Source organism: Acromyrmex echinatior, chromosome 4 (assembly GCF_024713525.1).
Source record: "Acromyrmex echinatior isolate Ae372 chromosome 4, ASM2471352v2, whole genome shotgun sequence".
Classification (NCBI taxonomy): domain Eukaryota; kingdom Metazoa; phylum Arthropoda; class Insecta; order Hymenoptera; family Formicidae; genus Acromyrmex; species Acromyrmex echinatior.
This window is the reverse complement of record NC_141855.1, coordinates 9,178,120-9,202,679: the sequence shown is the minus strand read 5'-3', so window position 1 is coordinate 9,202,679 and position 24,560 is coordinate 9,178,120. Positions and strand designations below refer to the sequence as shown.

General features: G+C 35.2%; 2 protein-coding genes across 5 annotated transcripts in view; one reads left to right on the top strand and one right to left on the bottom strand.

Annotated features, from left to right (window-relative positions):
- Positions 1 to 24,560, bottom strand: part of LOC105152413 (uncharacterized) — a 260,147-nt gene that overhangs the window by 50,895 nt on the left and 184,692 nt on the right. The window lies entirely within an intron of this gene.
- The window catches only part of LOC105152414 (lachesin), a 141,290-nt gene continuing 127,879 nt past the window's right edge, over positions 11,150 to 24,560 (top strand). The window contains exon 1 of the mRNA XM_011066695.2: positions 11,150 to 12,192. The gene's annotated coding sequence lies outside the window, so the exon portion shown is untranslated. The remainder of the gene's footprint in view (positions 12,193 to 24,560) is intronic.

Genomic DNA, 24,560 nt, shown 5'->3' with positions numbered 1-24,560 from the left:
GTTTCGGTCGCACTCGCTTCGGGGGATAGGCGTAACGTATGCATGACATTCATCGTCGCCGCTTGACATCCCTTTATCGTGGATGCACCTGTACACGCCGGGCCGAAAATTGCTCGTGCAAGACTCGATAAAGCTTAATTGCCGCGCTTTTCCGTGCGTCGTTTACGCCTGGTGGAATCAATTTCAAGAACGACGGAATTTTTAATCAATACGACATCTTTTGTCCTGCATTTTTTCAATTCTTCAATGTAATTATGTATAATGTTTAATTTAATCAATTGGACTCTTACTGAGAGAAAGGGCTGAGATATACTTAGGTGCATCTAGTTTTCTCTCGATACCGTTTTAATTCTAACAAAAGAATTAAAAAATAAAAAAGATTTAAAAAAGATAAAAAATAGGAGTATAAAAAAATTGGGAATAGAACAAACAAATAGTTATAAAATAAAAAAGGAATAAAAAGTCAAGAGTAGGAAAGTAAAAAAATAGGAAAAACAAGAGAATTCGAAATAGGATTAAAAAATTAAAAATATTTTTTGTTTCTTTATAAATAATTTTGTTTCTTTTCTTAAAAAGCATAAATAAAAAAAATTATCTTGTGGCGTAAATGATCAATATGATGTTCCATTTAACAACCTGCTCTTTGATTCTAGGGTTGACTGGCAATGACGTTTATACGTGCTCGTTTGACGATATTTCACCGAATATCAAGTATGTATCGAATCTGTCACCGCGATAGTGTTGCGCTTTGCAGCGACCGTAAGTCCTTTGTTAAATTCGAGCACTTCACAATCGAATGGTAATATCATACAATGGATAAACTTCATCAAACTTGAATTGGTGTCAAGATTTTGACCAAAATAAAATGGGGCGTTAATAATAACTTGATGTGATCTTAAAGTTTTGTTAAAAATCATTCGTGTGATTACAAATTTAAAATAAAAAATAAATAAATAATTATTGAGCAATGTTCAAATTAAAAAAATAATATATTATTCGTATTAACTAATATTGTATAATTTAAATCTATAACTTTCGTAACTATTCAGATGTAATTGTTTGTGTGTCTTTACGTTTTAAAATTATTATATAAAATTTTGTGTCAAGAAAAGTCTTTTTTGAAGCCTTGAACTAACCAAATATCCCTTCCTCCGCGAACTTCCCAAGAGTTGTGGCGTGTCTTGTTATTTGCGTAGCCGCATTTACATTCCGCAACCGTAAAGGAGAACCGAGGGAAGTATGAGTTAAATAACTTCCCAAGATCTGTTGGACTGCGGCGGATTACCTAACTCATCAGGTTTATCTATTTCGTCGAAATCTATTAATCTTGTTCAGAATAATTTTATTATTTTTTCGCGACTGAAAAACGACAGTTATCTTAGAACTGATCGACTCTCTAGCCGAAAGAGCAGTGGTTTTCTTGATGAGAACACCTAATCATTCAGGAAAATTGTACAACATATCTGACAAAGACTTTCTAGTGCGGTCCTCTCGCCCACAATATACTATATTTCTTCCTCCCCGTTTTTCTGCCTGTCTTCATACCCTTCTACCGAATATTCCTCCGTAATCGAAATGTATATATACATGAGGTTGAGTGCTGTTGATGTGAGACTTAAGCGTGCGCCAGTGATGAAAAAAGGAATGGCTCGTGAATCGACGTAAGGATAAAAAAAAGAATAGAAAAGTGTACGATGGATAGAAAGAGAGAGAATAAAATGTTACGGTATGAAGCTAATTTAACGGCCTCATTGAAAATATAGAAATATTGCAGCGAGTATGTTAACTTACATGAAGTATGTTACAATTTCTTTTTACGTTAAAAGAGAAGAAAGAATTTTATAAATTGACTAACAGAATGTACATATATCAAAAGTTATATATATCCTGTTAAGAAATCCTTGATGAACTTTAAATCAATTTTATTTCATAAAGAATTTTATTACAAGCTAATGTAATAATGACAATTTTAAATTTTTAACATTAGAGAGAGAGAGAGAAAGAGAGAGAGAGAGAGAGAGAGAGAGAGAGAGAGGGAGAGAGAGAGAGAGAGAGAGAGACTGTAGCACTAACTTTATTAAATTAAAATTTATTGAGATATCCTGCCTGTGGATTTAAAATAATTTTAAGTAGTTAAAAATAAAGTTAAAATATAATTTCTTAATATGCCTCTTTCATAGTTTACTTAATTTATTAAATGACAACTTATTTAGTGTTTTCTTTTTCCTCGCGATTGCTGCCGATCAAAGGTTGACATAATAAAAGAAGAGAACATGTCTTTTTTTTGCATTTTGTTCAATTTTTTAAATACGTTTTAAGCAAATAAACGATCTCCTCGATATGAAACGCACATGTATGCGAGGATGAGGAATTCAGAGAGGAGCGACAAATGCTGAAAAGGTCGGAAAGGTCCAAAAGGATGGAAACGAGCAATGCGCACTTCCGGGGATTTTTAGGAAGGCAGGACGAGGAGAGATGATGCAAGAGGGAGGAGGCGATATGTCATGCAACTCGACGTGTGTTCGGCGGGATGAACAAATTTCCATTAGCCGGTTCAACTTTCCACGGTGACCTGGGAAAACCGGGTGACCACTGCCAATCAGCACGACCCTGTTTTCAAACCGCGCAACAGGAAAAAAAATGTCAGCAGGCCGCCTTTAACGCATCTGCCGCCGCTCTCTGCGGATGTTCGCGGCGGTTTATCTGAACGTTATTACGAATTGTTATGGATGAGTTTGCGTTTTGCCTGCGGCTGCAGATATTTTGCGTTCGGATAATTCGTGAGATGCCTGGCGATGACATTAAACAGACATTTCGTGAAGAAGACTTTAAGGGAAGTGCATAGCTGTTAATCTATGGAGATTTTCAAATTTTCGACGTTCAAATTTTACTCCGGATCTAGGATCTTTCACAGCAGCAATCTCTAGGATTTTGAATCAATTGTATCATATTGTATCTATATTTTTCCTGCAGCCCAAAATCTGTAAGCGAACCTGTTTTTGGACTACGATTCGCAAGGTGGCAAGCAAGGAAATCAGCAATAAAATAAAAACATATTCCGTCTCGCGGGCTTTAGAAACTGGCGCGATTCAATTCCGGGACGTGTGTGCTTACGGTAAAATTGGTTTACGCCGCGGAGGATAAAACCCGCGTATGTTTTGTCTGTGAGCTTAACCGCCATTTTAGCCATCTCTAAAATCATTGTTTTTCATCGGTTTCCGACAGAAGCGAATTTTCTCGCTTTCTTTTCTCTCTCTCTCTCTCTCTCTTTCTTTCTCTCGTTCTCCCCTTTTCTCTCCTTCCTCTTTTCTTTCATCGTTCCTGTTATTTTATAATAAATTAAATTGTTATCTTCCCGTAAATTTCAGCCGTAAGGCTGTGATAACTATTATTATTATATATTCATAATGCAACATTAGTGAAGATGTAGCTAATAATACGTTCAAATTGCTTATTAATTATTTATATTACCGAAATTACCGAAGTAAGATTACTTTTTGTTCATAGAAAATTACTTTCTAACAACACTGATCCGCTGCATTCCACCGCAACTTAATTCGGTATTTTCTACTTTAAGCTCCGCACCTTTTAGCTGCTGTTCTGCTAAAACTTGTTTTGCGGACATTCCGACCATCAGAGTGTTCCACTTTGCTCGTTCTGCATAGCAGCAGTAAGCAACGACCGACCGCTCGGGCAAACCACTCATCGATTGCTTTTCGCTACCTAAGCTTAACAAGCCGACAACCACAATATGGACTAATGATACTAATACCGTAGAAATACTCACGGTACACTGGCTCCGCGAGCCCAATTGTTGACTCACCTCTTGCAAATGTATTTATATCTCCCGCTTAAACAATATCCACCACGCCGCAAAATGTTAAACAAACTTTCCCAGTGAGTGATGTTACTAAGGCATTATATCCGTGAATGTTTGTTAACTATTCAGGAGACAAGAGTCAAGAACCGAAATCGAACACTAATAATAAATGATTTGCATGCTTGCGTACAGATTTAACATATAATTCGAGACTATAATGTATATTAAAGACTATATTTATTTGCAAAAATTTGCATACAAATATTACAAGCGTTATGATCCGCTTTAATAGAAAATAAGATTATTTCTCTTAAATAATATATATATATACATACATACATACATGTATTCTATTGATCCAATTTCTACTATAATTCTATATTAATAAACTACATATATAAATATCTTGTTTAAAATTAAATAAAAATAGTTTTATATATTCTATTTTCTTATTTTCAATTCTTATTTATATTTCCTCAGAAATTATTAAAATTTTAAAATTAGTAGGTTTAATCAGTAGAAGTTATGCTCTCTCTTTATAAATTTGTTGTAATCTTTTCGCATATAAAAAAAATAAATAGTCGATACTTTTTTCATTCAGTTTTTACTATAATAATAATCGAGAGAAAGCCTCATATATGCGAGACACCCTTACGGCTTCCGTGAACACCTTCGTCTCGAAACCAGCGGCGCGATTCAATTGTACGAGCGAAATTGTTCCGCTACAGTTACGCAACAACGAGAAACATGCATATCACATGCGTATGCAGAAACGATTTATCTGTCGCGGCTTAGTCGTTATTTCAGCACCGTCGCAACCGCACAAAATTACATTAACATAAACACGACCGCGGCCGTATGCATCAAAAAGTATACCACGCACTACGCCTGGAGGGCTGCTGGCCTCGCCAATCAATACCCGCTTGAATTTTCGACGACGACATTCGAATCGATATTCACTGAAAATCTTCTGATAAGCATGAATACTGCATTAAAGCTTTCGCCATACATATTTCGTAATCATTATCACAGTTAGAATATTGACACGTTATATAATATTTTTAAAAAATCGACGATTACAACATTGTTTTCAGATTTTTTGAATTAGGATTATTGTTTCTGAAATACAAGAGAAATTCTCGATAGATTTGACCTCAAGATTTCTCTCTACGCATTCGAAGCGTTCGATATCTCGTGGGAAAATATCAGTACTGATTTGCTGCCTTCTACCTCGATCGTTCTTTCATTTACGGCCGTAGGCTCATCTCACTCGTATATCCCACGACGATCGGTATCATCACGCATGTATTCCGTCACGGGAGAAACGCGGCGGAATATCGGAAAGTGATTTTGAAAGGTTCGTTTACGTCGAAGTAGCGCGACGCTCGATGTCATTCGGAATGAAATTGCTCGAAATCATGACGAATACCTTGTTTCGCGTTCTCACGTTTTAGGATACGCCGATTGATAGAAATTAATGCGTTTCTGTCGAGAATCGATCAAGCTCTCTTGTCTATCTGGATGTGCTGGAATCCAATATACTTTTATGAAATACGATATAATTCATATAGATATGCATGCTCAAAAACTAATTAGTTATATGCGCTCGCTGTCCGAAACAGATTTGCTATTAATTATGTCGCTCATTATTCTTAGCATAATTAGTCATACTACGAAAATTGAACAGTTTATTAAGTTGATAAATGAATTTTATATAATACATATAATACATATAATTTAACATGAAGATTTTGTATTATAACAGATAGGAAAGTAATATTTTTCGCAATAAATATATTTATTTATACATTAAATTTCTAGTATATTAAGATTTCTTTAATAAATGCCTTAAGCAGAAATTGTGATATTAATTGTGATATTACTACAATAGTTTAGCTCTGTGTGTGTGTGTGTGTTTCTAAGTGCCGAAAAAATGAGTTCGGCGTAAAGTTTAATTTGATATACATGTATGTACATATACAGTATATATAAATTCACATGAAATTACTTAAACATTAAAGATCCAGCTTCGTTGTGGGCCTTTATTTTCTATTCTTAATTATGTTTTCACATGTATGGTTTAATAATAAGTTTTTATTATTTTGTATTGTATTATTTTGTAAAAGATATTTATCGTTCAGTATAAAATCGATATTGAGGGAACAAAGAAAGGAACAAATAGTAATTTGCACGAGAGATATTCATATTATCGAGTATACGAAACTGATGAATGAAACCGCCTGCAAATGTACTCGATTCAATGTACCAGGCTTAAACTGTTATTCGAATAATTCCGGAGTAAAACGAGCAATCCGTAACTTTGACGTCGTTGCTGAAAGTGGTGACAAACTCATAATTGTAACCATTAGGAACATGGTATGTCACGGCTAACTAACGTATAACTAACCAATTTACTTGCCGCGTGAGCATTTCCGACTTGACATGTCCAGGCATTTATTACGAATTGAAAATGCCGAATATCCACGCATGAGCAACTTTCGATGCGATTTGCGACACAACGTTTGCTTATAAATATTAATAAAATGGAACGGATTCGATTCGAAAATGTATTCATATACAGAGAATGTGCACGACATTGCATCCAATGTGATAGATGTACTATTGATGTCGAATGGCTTTTAAAATATAATAGGACATTGATTGTAACTATATAATATATATAATTGAATTAGAACATTCTAAATTAGAATATTCTAATATCTGAATATTGGAATATTTGAATTAGAATATAATATTTTGAAAAGATAGGGAAAGAGAAATAAAAGTGATTTCTTAATATTTTAGATATATTAGATTTATATAGATTTATATAGATATTTATATAAAAAGGTGCATGTATAATAATGTAATAATTATCAAAATGCAGTAAGATTGTGATACGCATTTAAGAAAAATCGCAATAATTAAAGTGTCGGCATTAATCAAAGTTGCGAAGATTAAAGTTATCCGAGGCAAGTTTAAAATTTACTGAAAGAGCTTGCTAATACTTTTAATACAACGAGATTTGCAAAGGCAAAAGTTCGCAAAAGCGGAAATACGGCCACGCCACGGGATGGAATACGGGACGCTCTTAATTATTCCGTTCGAGGCAACGCGTTACGCCGTATTAAGCTTTCAAAATTCGGCCAGATACACCTTTTCGAAACGACGCGCATTAAAATACACGACCGGTTGACAGAGAGAAATAGAAATGATCCGATTTAGAAGAGTAAAAAAGGAAAGCATTATGTTCGCCGGCGTGCGGGGCGTTAGGTAAAAACTCATCCGGTCGGTATCTGCACTTCAACCACATCCTGCGGCCATTTGCATCTCATTCGGGACGTTATATCACTTTCATTAACGAAGTGAAATAGTAGATTTCCGGGTTCACGCGTTGTGAACGCAAATTTCGTGCAAATGTGCGCACCGCGCACTGCGCGATAAAAACTTGGGTGATGTGCCGTTGTGCGAAGTTTTCGGCCTGTTCGCATTACCGTGGCGCAAAATCGACGGGGATGGAAATTGCAAATTGAGGTTGAAAGAAAGGCGGAAAGATACGTATTTTGCGCGTGATAACTTCCGCTGTAACGAATAAAATCGAATTCTATTTTAGGAAACAAGATATTTCCTTCAACATAAAGATACAGATATAAGTGATGCAAAGAATAACTAGTGATACATTTATAATTATCTGTATTGCTCAATAGTTATTTTTGTATATCGTTTCCGGCAAGATCACAGTCGAATAAACATTTTATTCTGATTGACAGAAAACCTTTAATTATTTTTTTTTGTACTGATTTATTAACGTAAAATGTGACACTTCTTTAACGATTTCTTGATTCATTTAAATAACCTTTTCTTCATGAATTGTAATATCTTTTTTCATTTACATATATCTAATTAATATTAAAATCGAAAATTTTAATTTTTTTGAGTCTTTAAAAGTAAATAAAGGAAAGGTTTTATTTAAGAAATTCTTTCTTCGCATCTTCAATTATATAAAAATTTTTATCTTCATAATATTTAAATAAGAAAAATAAATTCCAATAATGTCAAAAGAATTTTCATACAAATTTCGATTTACTAAAACTTTAGTTTCTTTTGCGGAAAATATTCCAACGTCGAAATGTGTTAAGTGTTGGAAACTTTAAACGATAAAACTTTTCTTAAGTCAATTTTTTCAATCATGTCTCTACTGCCTGAACCGCCTAAGATCGTAGGTTGTCTCGCGAATATTACCGTTTAAAAAAAAAATTGGCACGAATTGACGGTGAGTCGTGTAATGAGGATGGTGTATCGGCACTCGCGACAAGTAATCGAATGAGAATCACGGTGGCCGATAGAAACATTATTGACGCCGTCAGAGCCGATGAGAATTAGGTTTAAGACGTTTTCACGAAGGAGAACTCTCTTTAGCGAGAGGAACGGAATCGCGAGGATTCTCAAGATCCTATGGTCCCTGGGGACGTCCCTGTTCTCAGTGGGGACAGGATCGAACGACGGATAATATTTGAGTTTTCGAAGGCCATCAAGCGCGAACGCGAGGGAGACAAGGCCGAAGGTCGTGGGTTAAGTAAGTGGTTAAGAGGATGGTGCCGTGCTGCTGGGGTAATGGAATAAAAACACTCGACACGCACACACACACACATACACACACACACACACACACACACACATACACACACCGATGTCACCACCTTCGACCCAAGGGGGTCGAGTAAGGGGAGAGGCAAAAGGGTGAACGTCTTGTCGCTCTCTTTTTCCTCGGACCCGACGAAAGGAGGAGGACGCGCGCCACGAGAGTTTCGTCGAAAAACACTTGTATTTCAAGTCTTCGAGAAACGTGGCGCGAAAATATTTTAGGATTAGAGTTGGAATATTCTTCATTAATATCGCGATGGCTTATGATTTCTCTATTGTTCCGCTATCAAAATATTGCTGTCAGACAGGCGGTTTTTTCAAATACCTGAAGTCCACTTCAGAGCATACTCTAACAATATCGAAATATTTTACAATACTTAAAATATTAAATATTTTATACCTGTCGTATGAATTTTGTTTGCAAATGTTAAATATTTTAGTCAACTATTCAATTAGTTAGCAAGAAGAGATAGCGAAGATTGTTACAATAAAAAATTATTAAATAATTGTATTATCTATTTTAACTGTTTTAATATAATAATAAAATTTTTCATATTATAATAAAACGGTAAATTAGACAATGCAATTTACATCTTAAGAAACATACATTAATTTTTCTGAAATGCATTATTTTTTTTTTGCATTCTTGCGAGAAAACTTTTCTCACAGTTTAATAATTATTCTATCATCTTTAAAACATATATTCTTCTAGTAGATTCTGGGACAAATATAGTTGACTGTCGTCACAAACTAGAGAATTAATGTCGCATGTACTTGGATCGAATTATGCGTTTAAATGGAGGAAATTTGAAATTTCCTGATATTAAGGGGCACCCATCGGTATCTGCTCAATAGACAAAGTTGATTATGATCGCGTTTCAACGTAAATTGAACAGACGAGATCAGGCCGGAAATTTTCGTTAATGGTGCCGATGTGATACATGCGTAAAGAGCTCTCTGCATGCATGCACCTGTAGTCTCTTTTTGCGCACGTATGACTGCTTTGGACGTAATATGTACGTCTGGGATCGCAATTAGTTTGTAGGATCACACGTTGTCCTTGATGGAAATTCATTACTAATGCTGCTAATGACGTTTGTCTTGTGCATGTGTAGGACACGAAATAATAATAATGGAATATACAGGAATATAAAAACAGTACAGTTGCCTGTTTTTTGATGAATAATACAAGATTTTTTATATCATATTGTTTTATATTTTTCCATTATTTTATTTTAAAAAAATAAAATGATGTAAAAAATCTTGTAATATTCGTCAAAAAGCAGGCTGTAACTATACTGTTTTCATATTTCTGTATATTCAATTATTATTACTTCATATCCTAGACATGCACGAGAAAATAGAAATTATTTGGAAATGGTAAAAGGTTGTACAATCGGAGCGATAAAGAACCTTAATATGTATTTACTAGTTACGACCGAAAGTACAAAGTCAGTGCGAATGCAAAGTTTTAATAACGCGAAACTCCAAAGGGAGGACTATAAACTGTAGGACATTCCCCTTTCATTATTCTGGGGCAATCCCCTTGGAACTGCGAAAACGTATTTAGCGACACGAAAAATTTTACGAGTTAAAAATTTATTTCAAACTCACATATGAGTTCTTTCATTTCTTTATTGAATTATTTTATTTTCATATTGAATTATATATATATATATATATATATATATATATATATATATATACGTTTTATAAAAGTTAAGAAAGTTTTGTACAGAATTGCCAAATCCATTTATTCAATATTATCAAAACAGCAAAAATATATTTGGTTAAATGTATCTTTTACTTTTAAACATTTTTAAAGTAAGAATTCCTCTTTTACGAACAAATTTTGCCAGTGTGCGGAAAAACTAGTAAAACATTGAAGAGCGGAACAATTTATTTTTATGGAAATATGCGCCTGCATAAAAGATTTTCATAACACATGTCCTCGCGAAAAGTATATTCATTTGCAAAGTCCAGAGGTTTCACGCGTGGCCTATCATGCGAAAATTAATTGGGTGTGGATGTGTATTTGCTGAGTGTGAAATTTTTATTCGTCCGACGCGTCCGCAATCAAATCGTTCATGCAATGAATATCGCATAAATTTAATTTCGTATTGCATTATCTTGTTACGCGAATAGGATTTGATCGTATGAAAAGCGGTGGCATTTGATTTCAATATTAAATGCGTTTTCGATATCCCGCGTCTTTAATTATTAAATTTATGCGAGAAACTGTAATAGCACCGGCGAGAACAAAAGGAAGGTGCGAGTGGAGAATAACAAGAGAGAGGTGCCATTAAAAATGCTGAATAAACATGAAGGCGCCGAGGAATTCTTTGCCATGGACATAGTATAACCGTACACGCATTAGTATAAATGACGCGTAATTTGCGAACAGTGTCATTCTTTTGAGATTATTGTAGCTTCTGAATAAATTATATTATCGACTTACTCGTATTTAATATTCCTTCGATAAATTATTTCAATTTAATATTTATTTCACGGTGAATTTTTCGTAATAAAAAAACTATTAATTCATGCTTTCTTGAATTATTTCATGTTTGAAAGTAATGAAAAGTTTTCTTTTATACAAAAATAAAATAAAAATATTTGACTAAATTTTAACTCGCCTTATTGAAAAAGTCTGACTTAGTCCTTTTTTACTACTATTGCTAGTCTGACTTTGTTTGTCTTTTTCTACTTCTGTTGCTATAGAATGGCTGACTCTGTTTGCCTTTTTTTACTTTTTCTGCTAGTGCGTTAATCAGAGTTCATTAATTCTTAATTAACTTCATAGAAAAAGTTTTTAAGTACTTTTCGTTAAGTAAGATGTTAATAAGAGTTAGAAATCTTATATGTTTTGACTAATGAGGGGTATAATTCTTATTAACGGCACATTTCCACTGAAAATAAAGATTTCTTTTTTAAACAAAGTTATCGATATTTTAACTATATCGTTAACACTCCCGGGTTTCAACTTGTTCACCAGCTCTCTAGCGACCACGACGAGTCTCCTTGGCGTCGCGGTCGACTTAAGACGATGCTGCCGGCATCCACCGGGGATCAAACCCTTGGCACGCTCACAAGGTGGGGATTTGGCGTTCCACGTGGAGGCGGAGCGACGTCGCGCGTCGGGATGCCGAACCGATGAGGGGGCGTCCAACCCCCGAGATGCCTGGTGGGGAGCCATGGCAAACGCAGTCCCCGACGGATCACCGAGACGGTGCAACGCGTTCCGCTGGCTCCGTTCGGTACGGACGAGTCCTTTGCCACGTGACTGTCATCAGAAATCGCACTGACTCGAAGACGATCGATTGGATTTCCGTGACGAACGGAGGAGATTCGGAGGAGAGTTTTTCAGTCTTAAGACACTTTCACAGGAAATCCTTCCGGTTGACCTCGGAAATCAGAATCTTATGAGAAAACGAGGATAGGATCACATGACTATGACGGGACAAGGTGAAAGGACTGTTGAGTCCGCGAGATCGGTCGCGAGGTTCTAAAGTGTATCATAAAGAATTCGTAACTGGCGTTTGCGCGATTGTTTCGTAGTTGGACACGTGATTCTCGCAGGGGTGGCGCACCCCCCAAGGTCGTCGTGAATGGTGCTGAAAGGTGATGAACGTGTTTTCCTAAGACCGTTACGGGCGGTTCGTGATGTTTAGCCGCTACGGGAGATTTTAAGTGTACGGATTATTGGGGTTAGACTGCGTCCTGATAAGGTAAGTCCTTCATTTAGAGGCTAACGATTTATTGCTTTCGTTTATACTTTCTAGAATGCTTTTAATCTTTCGCAGTTTATCAATCTGGGAAATTATTATAAATCGATAAACGGCTTGTGAATCATACAACCTTTTTTATTTATCAGATAACAATATTGTTTTTGTTTTTAAATATTGCATACTTTTATATATAGAATTATTTTAATTATTTTACGAAATATTTTTAAATTATCGTTATTTTTTTATAATAATAAAATTATAAATTCTTTGATAAAATAGAAATAATTTTCATTTACCTACAAGTTAAATAGATGTAATGTTTTGATGTTTATAATGTTGATTGATATGGCATCAAGATTGCATCAAGAATTCTCACTAAAAAAACAAGTTTTGTTGAAAATAAATTAGAAAAGGAAATTTTTTTTTCTTATATATAGCTTAAATTTTAAAACCGTTTGTCATTTCAAATTAAATGTTATTTTTGATTTATTTGCTATTTGCTTACAATAAAATTCAAACTGATCGATCAATTCATTACGTTCGACTAAAATAAAATCTAAATTCATTCAATTAAAATCCGTAAATAAATAATAACAATTTTGCAGCAATCATATAACAAAAAGCTGTTATTGTTATCAATATTGTTAATCCGTGTAAATTTGTGACAAAGTTATATGATAAATCAGAAGTTTACATTGCAATAAAAATGATAAACATTAATTATAATTATTCATAGATATACTTTCTTAAACGAACGCACTTATAGAGGAGGCAAAAAATTTCTGCCATTCAATTTTTTTGTATGACTCTCGTAGATGAATATAACATATCTAAATGCGGCATTCAACTACGGAATTAATTCTTCACAGAGCTTGCGACGATGCAACGAGGTAGATCGACGTGGTGCCGTCTCAAAGCGATCTATGAACAATTATCCGCTACGTTTTTTAAAACGGGAACCTTGCCGCGAGCTCCTCCTTTTTCTCTCCCGTAGCGCTTTTATGCTTGCGATATTCATGGCCCGCGGCGAGAGATCGTAAAATGTGACTGTTTCGCAGATATACCTGTCTCCGCTGTTTCGTTCCTTCGCTTGAAAACGATGGAAATAGCGACGGTTTGCGCAATATCGTTTATTCCTGCTTTTGCTTTCCGCTTTTCCGAGACACGTTCTCATGAAAATATCGTTGGTTTATTGAAAAACGGATGGATTTTGTGATGTGGCGTTAATTAGTAACATGAATCGCAGCTTTATATCCTACCTTTTTATCAACAACTTAATCGTTGCTGAACATTTAATTCGAATTGCTTGGAGTAGCACGTCTTGAGATACAATTATAGAATTTTGCGAGAGTTTGATATTATATTTTTTGTTAAATAATAAAAGCGATATCAAAATTTCTGAGCAAGAGATGATATCAAAATTTGTGAAAAAGATATTATCAAAATTCTGAAGAACAAAAGGTATATCAGAAAGCATTTTATATATATATATATATGTATAAAATGCTAAAGAACAAAAGCTTATAATTATTAAAACAAAAATTAAGAGATTTTCATTAAAGTGATTTTTTAAATTAATAATTGCCAATTAAAAAGGAAGTAAAGGTAATGTCTAAATGAGAAACAGATTTTTCAGTTATAATGTTAATGCAAATTCTTTTTTTTTGCCGTTATTATATTAATTAATTAAATTCTAATTATCCTCCTATAACAAGATTTCATAGCGGTAAAAGGATAGAGGCGCATAAATTATAATAAAATATTTGATAAATGTTTTATATATTTTTAAAGAATAGATAGATCTTTTAAATCAGTTTAAAATGAGATAATAGATATAGTAAAGACTTAACAAGTTCGAATTACACGCAGGAAGTTTAATTACTTTTAAATAAGCGCGGGCAGTATATCTTCCTAACGATTCTCCTCCTCATATTTTCCCATGGCGCAACACGCGAAATAGAATGAGAAAGATAATCGTTCAAGTTATCCTGCCACGAGATTCGCATTTTCCAATAATTGTGGTGTAGTCTGCCAAGCCATTTATCATTTTAAATATTAATTCGTTGTTTTTTGCGTGAGAAATGCTTTCTTTTTGATTGATCCCGCCCACTAAACTATCAGTACCGCGCTGTTGAATTTTTGTTGAACGAAAAACATCCTTGTTTTTCCTACTTCTTTTCTTCCATGCGAATTAGCAATAATGAACATAATTCCTTGCTTTTGTTACGACTTCTTATTTTTTATACGTAATTTACATATGCCTATCAACATAATGTTTCATAAAAAGCTTTGTTCTTTGTAGTAATTTTTTTATTTACGTTAGCTTTTTAATCAGTGAAAAATATGCTACAAAATAATATCGGAAGTAATATGAAATTTATTATAATCTAATTGAAACGCTTTTTTTTTTAAATCTTCGTAATTTTGTTTTGAAATATATTTCTAAACGGAGCATGCTTTTAACAGGTGGTACTTAAGTCGTAAAAGTTACTGCAGAAAGTTTACCTCAGAACTCCCGCGTTTCAACGAAGTTTATCATTACCAGGCTGCAAAGTGCGGAATTATCACCTGCGTTAAAACTTCATTCCCCGCAATGCGAACAATAAGTCGCGCGGATTTCACCGTTGAATTCAGACTATTAGGAACACTAATCAACGTCAAGTCCGACGGAACGGCGGATCGTGAAGAAATGGTAGCTGAGAGCATGATGTACGTCCGATTGCGTAAATCTCGTTCTACTCCTCCAAAGAGAAACGAAATTAGCATTGACTTAACTTAAACTACTTAAGAGAAAGCAGAAGCGCGCGCCTACCAGCATCCCCTTATATGGGAAACTTCATAGTTAGATTAACTCGTACGGCAAAGTAAGTTACAGCACGTGACGCATCCATTTTCCTGCAAGCTTTTTTCCTCTTATCTCGCTCCTCTCATCTTCGCGGTTTAAACGCGACTCGCCAGCTAGTCACGCCGTCGCTCGCGTCAGCCGTGCGCTTTATAAGATTTATGCGGAAATGATATTACACGAGAGAGTGTGTTACACAAGACTAAAGGGGAACTGCGCTTGTCGGGCGGTTAATAGCCGAGGCAATAGGTATTTGCACGTGTATATAATTTATAAGCGTATTAATTCACATGCTCTCTCTCTAAACCATTCGTTTTTAATTCTATATCTATATTCGATTACGTTCCACTTGTACAATTTTGCACATAACAATGTTTGCAGTATTATATCGAATTGCTTGATAAATCAAAATAATATCGCACCGCATTTCTTATTAATTATTATTATCCATTCGTTTCTTTTTTTTTAAATCGTTTCGCGAGATAAAAACAAATCAGTATTTTTATGACATGTTCTCGATATTGCTGTTTCTATAAACTAAGGTCACAATGAATATTTATGATTTAGTTTCTTCATTTTTTTTGCGAAAGAGCCTCCCGTATCGAGGAATCTATTTTATGATATGATATTTTTTACGGAGATTTTTTTCTGCGATCAAAATACTCAGTCAACACACGTAGTTGCTATTCGGGTTTAAAGTCGGCAATGTACTCTGTTGGAGTTGTATTGCCGGTTCAATCTTTGTACCGTAAATATAGATTAGTTTAAGCGGGACGTGGGATCGATCGTTCGTAGCCGAGCTAATAGGTTTTCAGTCGGAGGGAAGGTCTACTAGTCTCTGCTAGAGTCTGCTTAATTAACCGCGCCAGCTATTTTCTCTTCTACCTGTTCGTTTCTTCCGATGAAGAGAGTGTGCAATATAATCGAGGAAACGATGCGCTTTGCGCCGATTCGAAACGATTGGAAACGATGATAGAATTCGATATTTTAATGTAGAAATCTTTGAAATACATCTCGTATATATATATAACGCTCTACATTGTTTCATAAAGTGTTATGTATTTGACAATTTTAATTTATAAAATATGAAATATAAATAATAAAATAAATTTATAATTTATAATTTAGAAATAAAATGCAGTGAGAGAGAAAGAGAGAGAGAGAACTTAATTTGTAATTAATATTTAAAACATAATTAACATATAAAATAAAAAGCACAAAAAAAATCGTTACTCATACTAATTCTATATGTATTGTTTGTACTATTTAAATTACTTTTAAAGAATATTTGAGTAATCTCGTGATAAAATGTTTAAAAATATAAATATAATCTTAAACAAAAAAGCGTTAAATTTTAAATCATCGAGCTATAAACGATGATTTAAACCATTGATATTGAACACTTGGTAGACTAGAATTTATGAACCACATTCAAATATAAAATATCGGATTTCCCATTCAATCACCTTGTTCATTTTACAGATTTATTTCAACCAATTTTCACGTTGCTTTATTTCTACGAATTTATTAGCATTTATCGTAACATTTATTTTTACAATTGTACAAACACGTGACAATTTCTAATTTATATTCTGGCTTATAAGCTCGATTATTAATATATCAAAGCGATTGGTCCAATCATGTAAAACATAAATTTAACCGCGTTATTTTCTCCTCGTCATTCCCTTAAAGTCGAGTAAAATAAAAATTCCGAGCGCGTCGCAAAAATGGAGCGGTGGAGAACACACATAGATCTTCTCAGAGAGAGACTTGGGGGTTCAACTATTTATAACGCACCCTGTACACGGCTCGTTTGCCCGAAATGACGGATTTGCGACTGCCCGGTTTTATTCGAGTTCACCTCGTTTTTGAGTATCGCTTAACTTCCTGCTCATGTGGGTGATGTAAGTACCAAACTGGGACGTATTGATACACGTACGCACGCGTGCATGTGTATACGAAAAGATATATGTGAGTGATATATGTGCGCTTACGTTTAAGGGCGCTGCTTTAACCGAAGAGGGAGTGGAATGCGACTATCGGTCGGGAAAAAGAAAGAACGTGAGAGGGAGGAGAGAAGAAGGAGCAGCCGAGAGCGAATCGTTTTAAACTACCATCCACTTCACATTCCCGATTTCAGTTAGAGGCTTGTTTATTTCCTTTTTGGGCTTTCCGAGGACTTGCATTATACGCTCGGTGCGCCACCAGAATGCAGCGCAACGAGAAGGGGGCGGGAGGAGATGCGGGAGAGAATACGAGGAGAGAGAGAGGGGGGGGGGGAGAACAGAGGATCGCGAGAGTGGACTATCAGTGAACTATCGAGCAACATCCCGCTACCTCTTCCTCTTATTTGCTTCCTTCCCGTCCATTAAGAATCTTGACAATCGATTCGGTATTTTATCCTTGATTTCGATTTATACGATTTTCTGAAGCGTCTTTGCCGAAAAAACGAATTATTTTGAACGTTTTTCTACGTGCTCAAATAAAAAGTTTCAATGACGTAAGCCGTGATATTTTTTTTTTTCAAATTTCTACAATTCAAGTTGCGGTATATTACTTCCTTTTTCATTGGAAGTTTGAATTACCTCGTATTATCCAAGACACAGTAAAACTGGGTCAGCTAAGATAAATTCGTGCTGTAGCAAAAGAAGTTTGCGAAACGAATTTATACGTTCGGACAAATTCATATGTAAGGAATAGTACACTATATATATTATGTTTCAGTCTTGTTTCACTTTATGATATACGAGCGGTAATAATAATAAACTCTGGTGTTAAGTACCCAAACTTGAAATGATAAAAATAAACCGATAAAGAATGCATTCCGGGCGATGACGCTACTGTTAACACGGTCGACTTTCGGGTGCAATTAACGTTTTAATTCCCCTCTTTCAGCACAATAGACGTTGACGTTGTTTCACATTGCGAGAACAGTTTAATAAACGCGGCATTGTTCGGCTCACGGTTACGAGACCGTTGAAAAATTTCGATTATTTCGCGCTGAGCGTTGTCGGGGCGTCGTGACAAAAACCGCAATTATCGATATATCGCCGTGCCAACCGTGTCGCATCGCGTTGCATGTAAAAATTGGACGCATCAGCCATTGAAGGCGAAGGGCGTTAAAGTGATTTATGCGCTTCTCTCGGTTCATATTGTTGCTTCTATAGCGCGCGTTGCTGCGCGTACACGGATATCCGGAATTTATTAGCTTGACAACCGCAGCGGCTCACTCTTCAGCAACAAAGAGGGTATCACTCACCTGCTGTAAATTTACGACGATTACGTTACAACGAGGTCCGCGCGTCTAGGTGATCGCATCTCGTCAAAATATAATTTTTGTACGCTACGTTATAAATCTCATAAACTCAAAGTTTAATCATAAAAGAAATATCGTTTGCAATATCGTTTTATCTTTTTTTTTTCTAGTTTTTAGCACTTTCAGCTGTTGAACATTTTTTATAATTCATTTTTAAATTTCTTAACATTCATAGTGCTTCCATACGTTAAGTGTTTAAATGAGACTTTTATAATAAAAAATAAAATTAATATTTAATCTTCGCTACTTTGCCAAATTCAATTAAAGATTTTTAAAAATTCTTCATTTCTATATAGAAATAACAGAACAATATAGAAACAATATAACAAATATATATTTGTTCGATTCACACGGATATTAACAGAATTCGTTTTATAGATGCATTATATATACAAAAAAAATTTAACTTTTTCATATCCGGCGTTTCGCGCGTAATTGATCTGACAGATTCATTAAATCATATCCGCCGAAAAAAAATAATTGAGTACCTGAAAGGAGGAGGAAAGTAAGGAAGAGATGAGGAGGCGCGCAAACATTAATATAGGTTTATAGGCTAACTCTAAAAATATTTGACTCAACCTTGCTAAAATTGGGAAGTCAGTGCATAATATAATACCTGGGATCTGTGGCGTCGTACGTGTCACTTTACCACCATACCAGAAGAAGAACGACAGGGCGAGAGCGAGGGGGTGGAAGAATGGTGCGGTGAGGGTGAAGAGCAAAATCGTTTAGCACGCGATCTTCTCGTAATTCTGCACGCCAGCGCCCCGAACACGCTTCTTCTTCGTCCCTGTCCGACGTGTTACACGTGTTACACGCCGCTGCCACGCGAACGGAGGGTGGAGATGCACTCCTCTTCTCTACGGCCTTCAGCGCGAGCATCGTACGCGTCGCACGCGAAGCCTAATTGATCAGTGGATCGTTAACACGCTCTCGCTCTCTCCTTCTCTTTATCTCGATCTCCTTCTCTCTCTCTCTCTCTCTCTCTCTCTCTCTCTCTCTCTCTCTCGCCGACGCCTCGGACAGATTGATTATTTGCAAGAGCGCGGTCGATGCACGGGCACGGCACGACTCGAGTGAACGTCGCAAATTCGCAACTCCGACTCGTTTGTGTTGACCGTGGACGATATTGCATTTTACATTAGATTCAAACTTAACATTTCCAGCCAACATTACGAAAATGTAACACTTTCTGCATTCATACAATGTTACTTGGCAGAGAAAAATCATTGTAATTTAATTTTAATTTCTCTCTCGTTATACATTTTATATTTTATATTATATCGTAAACTATAAAAACTCAAACAAAAAAATTCAATAAATTTTTTAGAGAGTTGGTGTATAGATAATTTTGTTTAATTTAATTTTTTCTAAATGAGTTGTAATTTATAATAAATCTTTCAGGCATCGTGATAATTTGCAACGAATTCCAATTATCTGAAATTAATTTTTGCGCCAGTTTCGATCTCAATTGCAAAAGGCTATTTGAATCGAATCTCCAGTAATTTTCTGTTTTGTTAGCTGCGATCTATATGTATGTATATGTATTGCGTATGTATGTAAAGTAAAAAATCAGTTATTTGTGCATGTTTAAGGTTTCAAGGTTGGGAAGCTGGAATAATTTAGGATTTAATTTAGAATTTAATTTAGGATTGCTATTATAGATATGACGAATCAGGATTTTATTAGGATTGCATTTAAGATATGATGAGGGGAAAAATATATCAGATCAAAAGATGTTTATATACAGCAGTAGTTGACAAACGTCTCTATAATTGAAGAAAATTCACGCGGTCACAAAAGTATTACTTTGCTTATGGGCATCCCAGATGTTACTTATCCCTACAACTTTCCGTTTTGTCCCTGCTTTCGTCTCGTGAGGTCTCTTTCAACCTTCTGATTCAGTCCTCGCGTCTCTCTTTCTTCTTCTTCTTTTACCACACAAATCCACTGTGATCCGACATCGCTTTATACGGTCGGCTATTTCACTACCCGGACTTTTTCCGAGATGGCTGTCGTCGATTTCGCCATCAAAGACCACAGGCACTATAGTCGTCGTCACCGCTGTCGATGCAATTGCGACTGCAGCATAGTTTTTGACTGCATCGAGTGCGCTTTCCTTTATCGAAATTCATAAATGAGTAAAGGAATTGCGGAGAAAACTCAGAGACTAGTAGATCTAAACCGTTTCTTTTCGAGAATTGCGCGCAATCTATCTTATCGAATTTGACAAATGATTGCAATATCGCTGATTGCATTGAGTCTCACGAAGAATTAATTTAAAATTTAGTTTATAAATTTTTTTTTTAGCGATGTAAGATCAATTAAAACTCTTTAATAAAATATTAAATTTTAATAGGGTTTGTATCATAATCAATTAAAAGTGGCAATTTCAAACTAACACGACATTGTCATATTGAATATTTTATACTCAATGTTGTCGAGGGAGGGGGGGATTAATAAATTATTTTATGGTATATCTTCTATTAATTTATTTTATAGTACTTAAAAATTTTATATAAAATTTCTTAAAGTTTAATGTCGCGTCTTAATTATACTTTCTGCTAAATGTCTTAAAAAATTTATATGTTGTGTGATTTATCTGAGATATCGAAGCGCATTTGATAGTACAAAAATATACTATTTAGTATATTTTTATGGGTTAATCTAGTATAATTTATGACTTTATTTTTTAGAATAACTCGTATGCAATTTTAGATACTCTTAATAGCTGGTTTCGGTTTAAATCTAAAAAAAATACTCGCCTAAAATTGTTGCGAACGATTTGAGGAAATAAATTGGTAAAAGCGATTCGGGAAAGAAATGTACAGATACGGTTAAATTTAATCTTATATTTCATCCTGTTACCGTTATATTCGCGGTGGATTGGACGGACTTCCGCGTGCAAATGCTTGCTTAGGACGCCTTTTTCGAATCCGGGGCACCGATTTATTTACGCGACGCGTATCGCGCGATCCCGCGAAATTGAATCGCGCACGCGTTCGCTGTACCGCGACGCGATGGGATTCGATACTCCGGCATGATATCAGTGGGGGGTATTGTTGTCATTCGGATGTAATTTACTCGTGTGGTCGAGCTTGAAAGTTACGGTGGTGCATTGACATTGTCGCCGTATATTGTCGGGGCGCAAATGTTTGAGCTTTGTTTTCTATTGCGACAATGTGATTTAAAAATCGAGTATTATGCTAAAAGGGAGGCCTGCCTCGCGTTTGCACGTTCCAAAAGTAAACTCATTATCATGCGATGACTTTCGAACGTCGGCATTTGTAACGAGATAAAAGTCGAAAGGCCATAATAAGCCTTGCAATAATAAGAAATTAAATAATAAACTAAAACAAACGTCTTATATTAATTTTAAAAAGTATTATTGAAAAATTTCAAAAAAGTATTATTAAAATTAAAAAGTATTTTCTTTATGCGATCCTCTGTTTTGTTTATAATAAGTTCGTAATTTTATTAGAATGACTTTAAATTAATTTTGCACAATATTGGATCGCACCAAAAACATATTACTATTTCATTGAATTGTATAAAATCAATGTATCGTTTAAAAAAAACCAACTTGATTTTTCCTCCGTGCCTGGTTCAATTGCAATCTACAGGAAACTATCTACACTAGAAACACAGAGGGGTGGCGAAATCACCTCGTTGACTTCACGGGCGATTGTTATTCTACCACCCTCGAAATTTAACTGAGGCGGACTACGCGAATCCGGTAACGAGAACTCGTGTCTGTCTTGTCTGATCTTTGTCGTCTCGACGGCTTTACCTTTTCTTTCTCCCCGATACCTAATTTCGCGGCAGCCGCCCCCGACGATGAAACCGAGGAACCTTCCCCCGTGACGGCTTCTTGAATTAACTCCAGGCATTACAGCGAGATTAAGTATTTCCCAGCTCAATTCGACTGGTTACGGAAAGAGGAAATATGCTCATCACACGATGTGTAATAGGTACTTTATAGTGCTATAAAATGTTCCTTAGGACATTTTATAGCAAATTGTTAACTTTCTTATTGAAAATGATATTATCGGCAGATATTGTGTTTTAGAGTCTCAACATTTTCACTATATTGCCGCAATTTTTACTAAATCGTTATTATGTTCCATAAAATTTCAATATATTGCTAACAGAATTACCTTCATAATTCGTAATAAAGATTCAATAGAATCAATATGACGTATGCAACTGATATGTTATAGCCGTATGTATAATGCCAATTGCATATTCATACTATATAAATATCACAAACATACAATATATATATATATATATATCGCGATGGCGTTACAAACTGTAAGTTTCATTTGTATATTTGTACGTACATATTTGCAACAACCAATAATAGATTCGAGATATAGAAAATGCAAGACGAATCCACGTTATAAATGGTAGAAAACTTGAAAACCGTTCCTATTTTATAAGAGATATGAAATATTAAAATAACATGAAAAAGAAAATGAAAATATTGCTAAAATCACTATAATTTATTATTTGAACGTACGAGCAATAAATCATAAGAAAATCATAATAATTATAACTGTAGGGAAGAATTTCAGGAGGAAGGTTAATATTTCACCCCTTATTTAATTAAAACATTTAAGCCAATGGATAAACGAACGCATTTGCGTCTCATGCAAAATGTGTCAAGTGTTTAAGCAATCTGGCTGAAAATTCATTTAAAATGCGACGTGGCAAATCTTATAAGAAACTCATTAGCATACTACCGATGATCTGCCGCATAATATTGTGTGCACACAAACACAGTCGCGTACTTGTTCATCAGGCCCTGCGACTGATGATAAATGAGCGCCTAATTCAGCTGTGATAAATGACAATGGAAGAAAAAACGAAAACCCGCCTGATCGCGGCTAGATTTAATTCGCGATTCGACAGATTTCAATTTACCATGAGACGGTTCTGCCCTGCTGCAGGGAGAACAAAAACAGCGTCGCGTCACGTCGTCGCGACGCCCCGACTTGGCGCGGAAAATTGCTTCGAATAAATATGTATATTGCATGAATATATCTTATTATTGTACGTATAATAAACATATATTGTATGTACGCGAGTGCGCGGTGTAACAAAATTTTGGAAAATTACGCACACAGTTTTACGGTTGATGTATCGCCAAATCGCGAGAGAAAAAAATCATTTTTATTTTGCCAACAGTTGTCCGTTTCGATTTTGCGCAGAATGTATCGCATCTCGATATTATACGTGACATTCCGTTGCATTGTACCGTACGCATTTACATGAAAATGTTCATTGCACTCATGGACATTAAATATTTTTGCAAAGTTTATGTGAGGGAAACAAATAGATATATCGTTCGTTGAAAATAACAGTTCACACCGTACTATAACTTCTCGTATATTGTGGCGTTTATTTAAAATTGTTATTTATTTAAACTATCAAGTGGGAATATTCTGTTAAAAAGTTCTCCTGTTTCCACAAGTAATTTATTGCTCCATTAATACAATATAATAGATGCGCAATATTCCATTTGTGTGGTTTAATAAATTTTAATGCAATACGAAAAAATCTTTTAACGTTGAAATTTGATTCATATTTTATTCGCCATTCCATTAGTATCATGAATTAATTAATATATATATATATATATATATATATGCTTTCGTGTCGAAATCGCATTATTGCACATTAATAAATGTTAACAACATTAATCAATATAACAACGACAACAGAAATAGGAAGCTAAATTCTTTTTTATTCATATTCAGACGAAACAAGCGTGTTAGAATATGTTAAAAAAGATTTGCCAAATATAATTGCGAAAATATCATCTGAAACCTCGACAATAATGGACTCAAATAAAAATGCATCACCTCAATCAAAAGTCAGTCGTTTGGAATTACCTTCGTTTACTGATGCAACGTGCGGCCATCTATTCGATATAGCGAGTCGCAGTTACCTCTCCTCTTTCTCCCGTACTATTCTCATCCGCGCAACCGCGCGTTAATGTATATTTATGTATTAAACAGGCATTATTTATACGACCGATGAATATGCATTGTTTGGTGGCAGTAGCGAGGTGTCGAGTGCAGACCCGTCGCTATCACTGCCTCATCAATCACATACAGTCTCACCGGCTCACCCTGTGTCGCCCTCCCCTCTTCCTCGACTTCCCCCTTTTCACAGTACTCTACCCGCGCGTTCCCCGTTACTCTG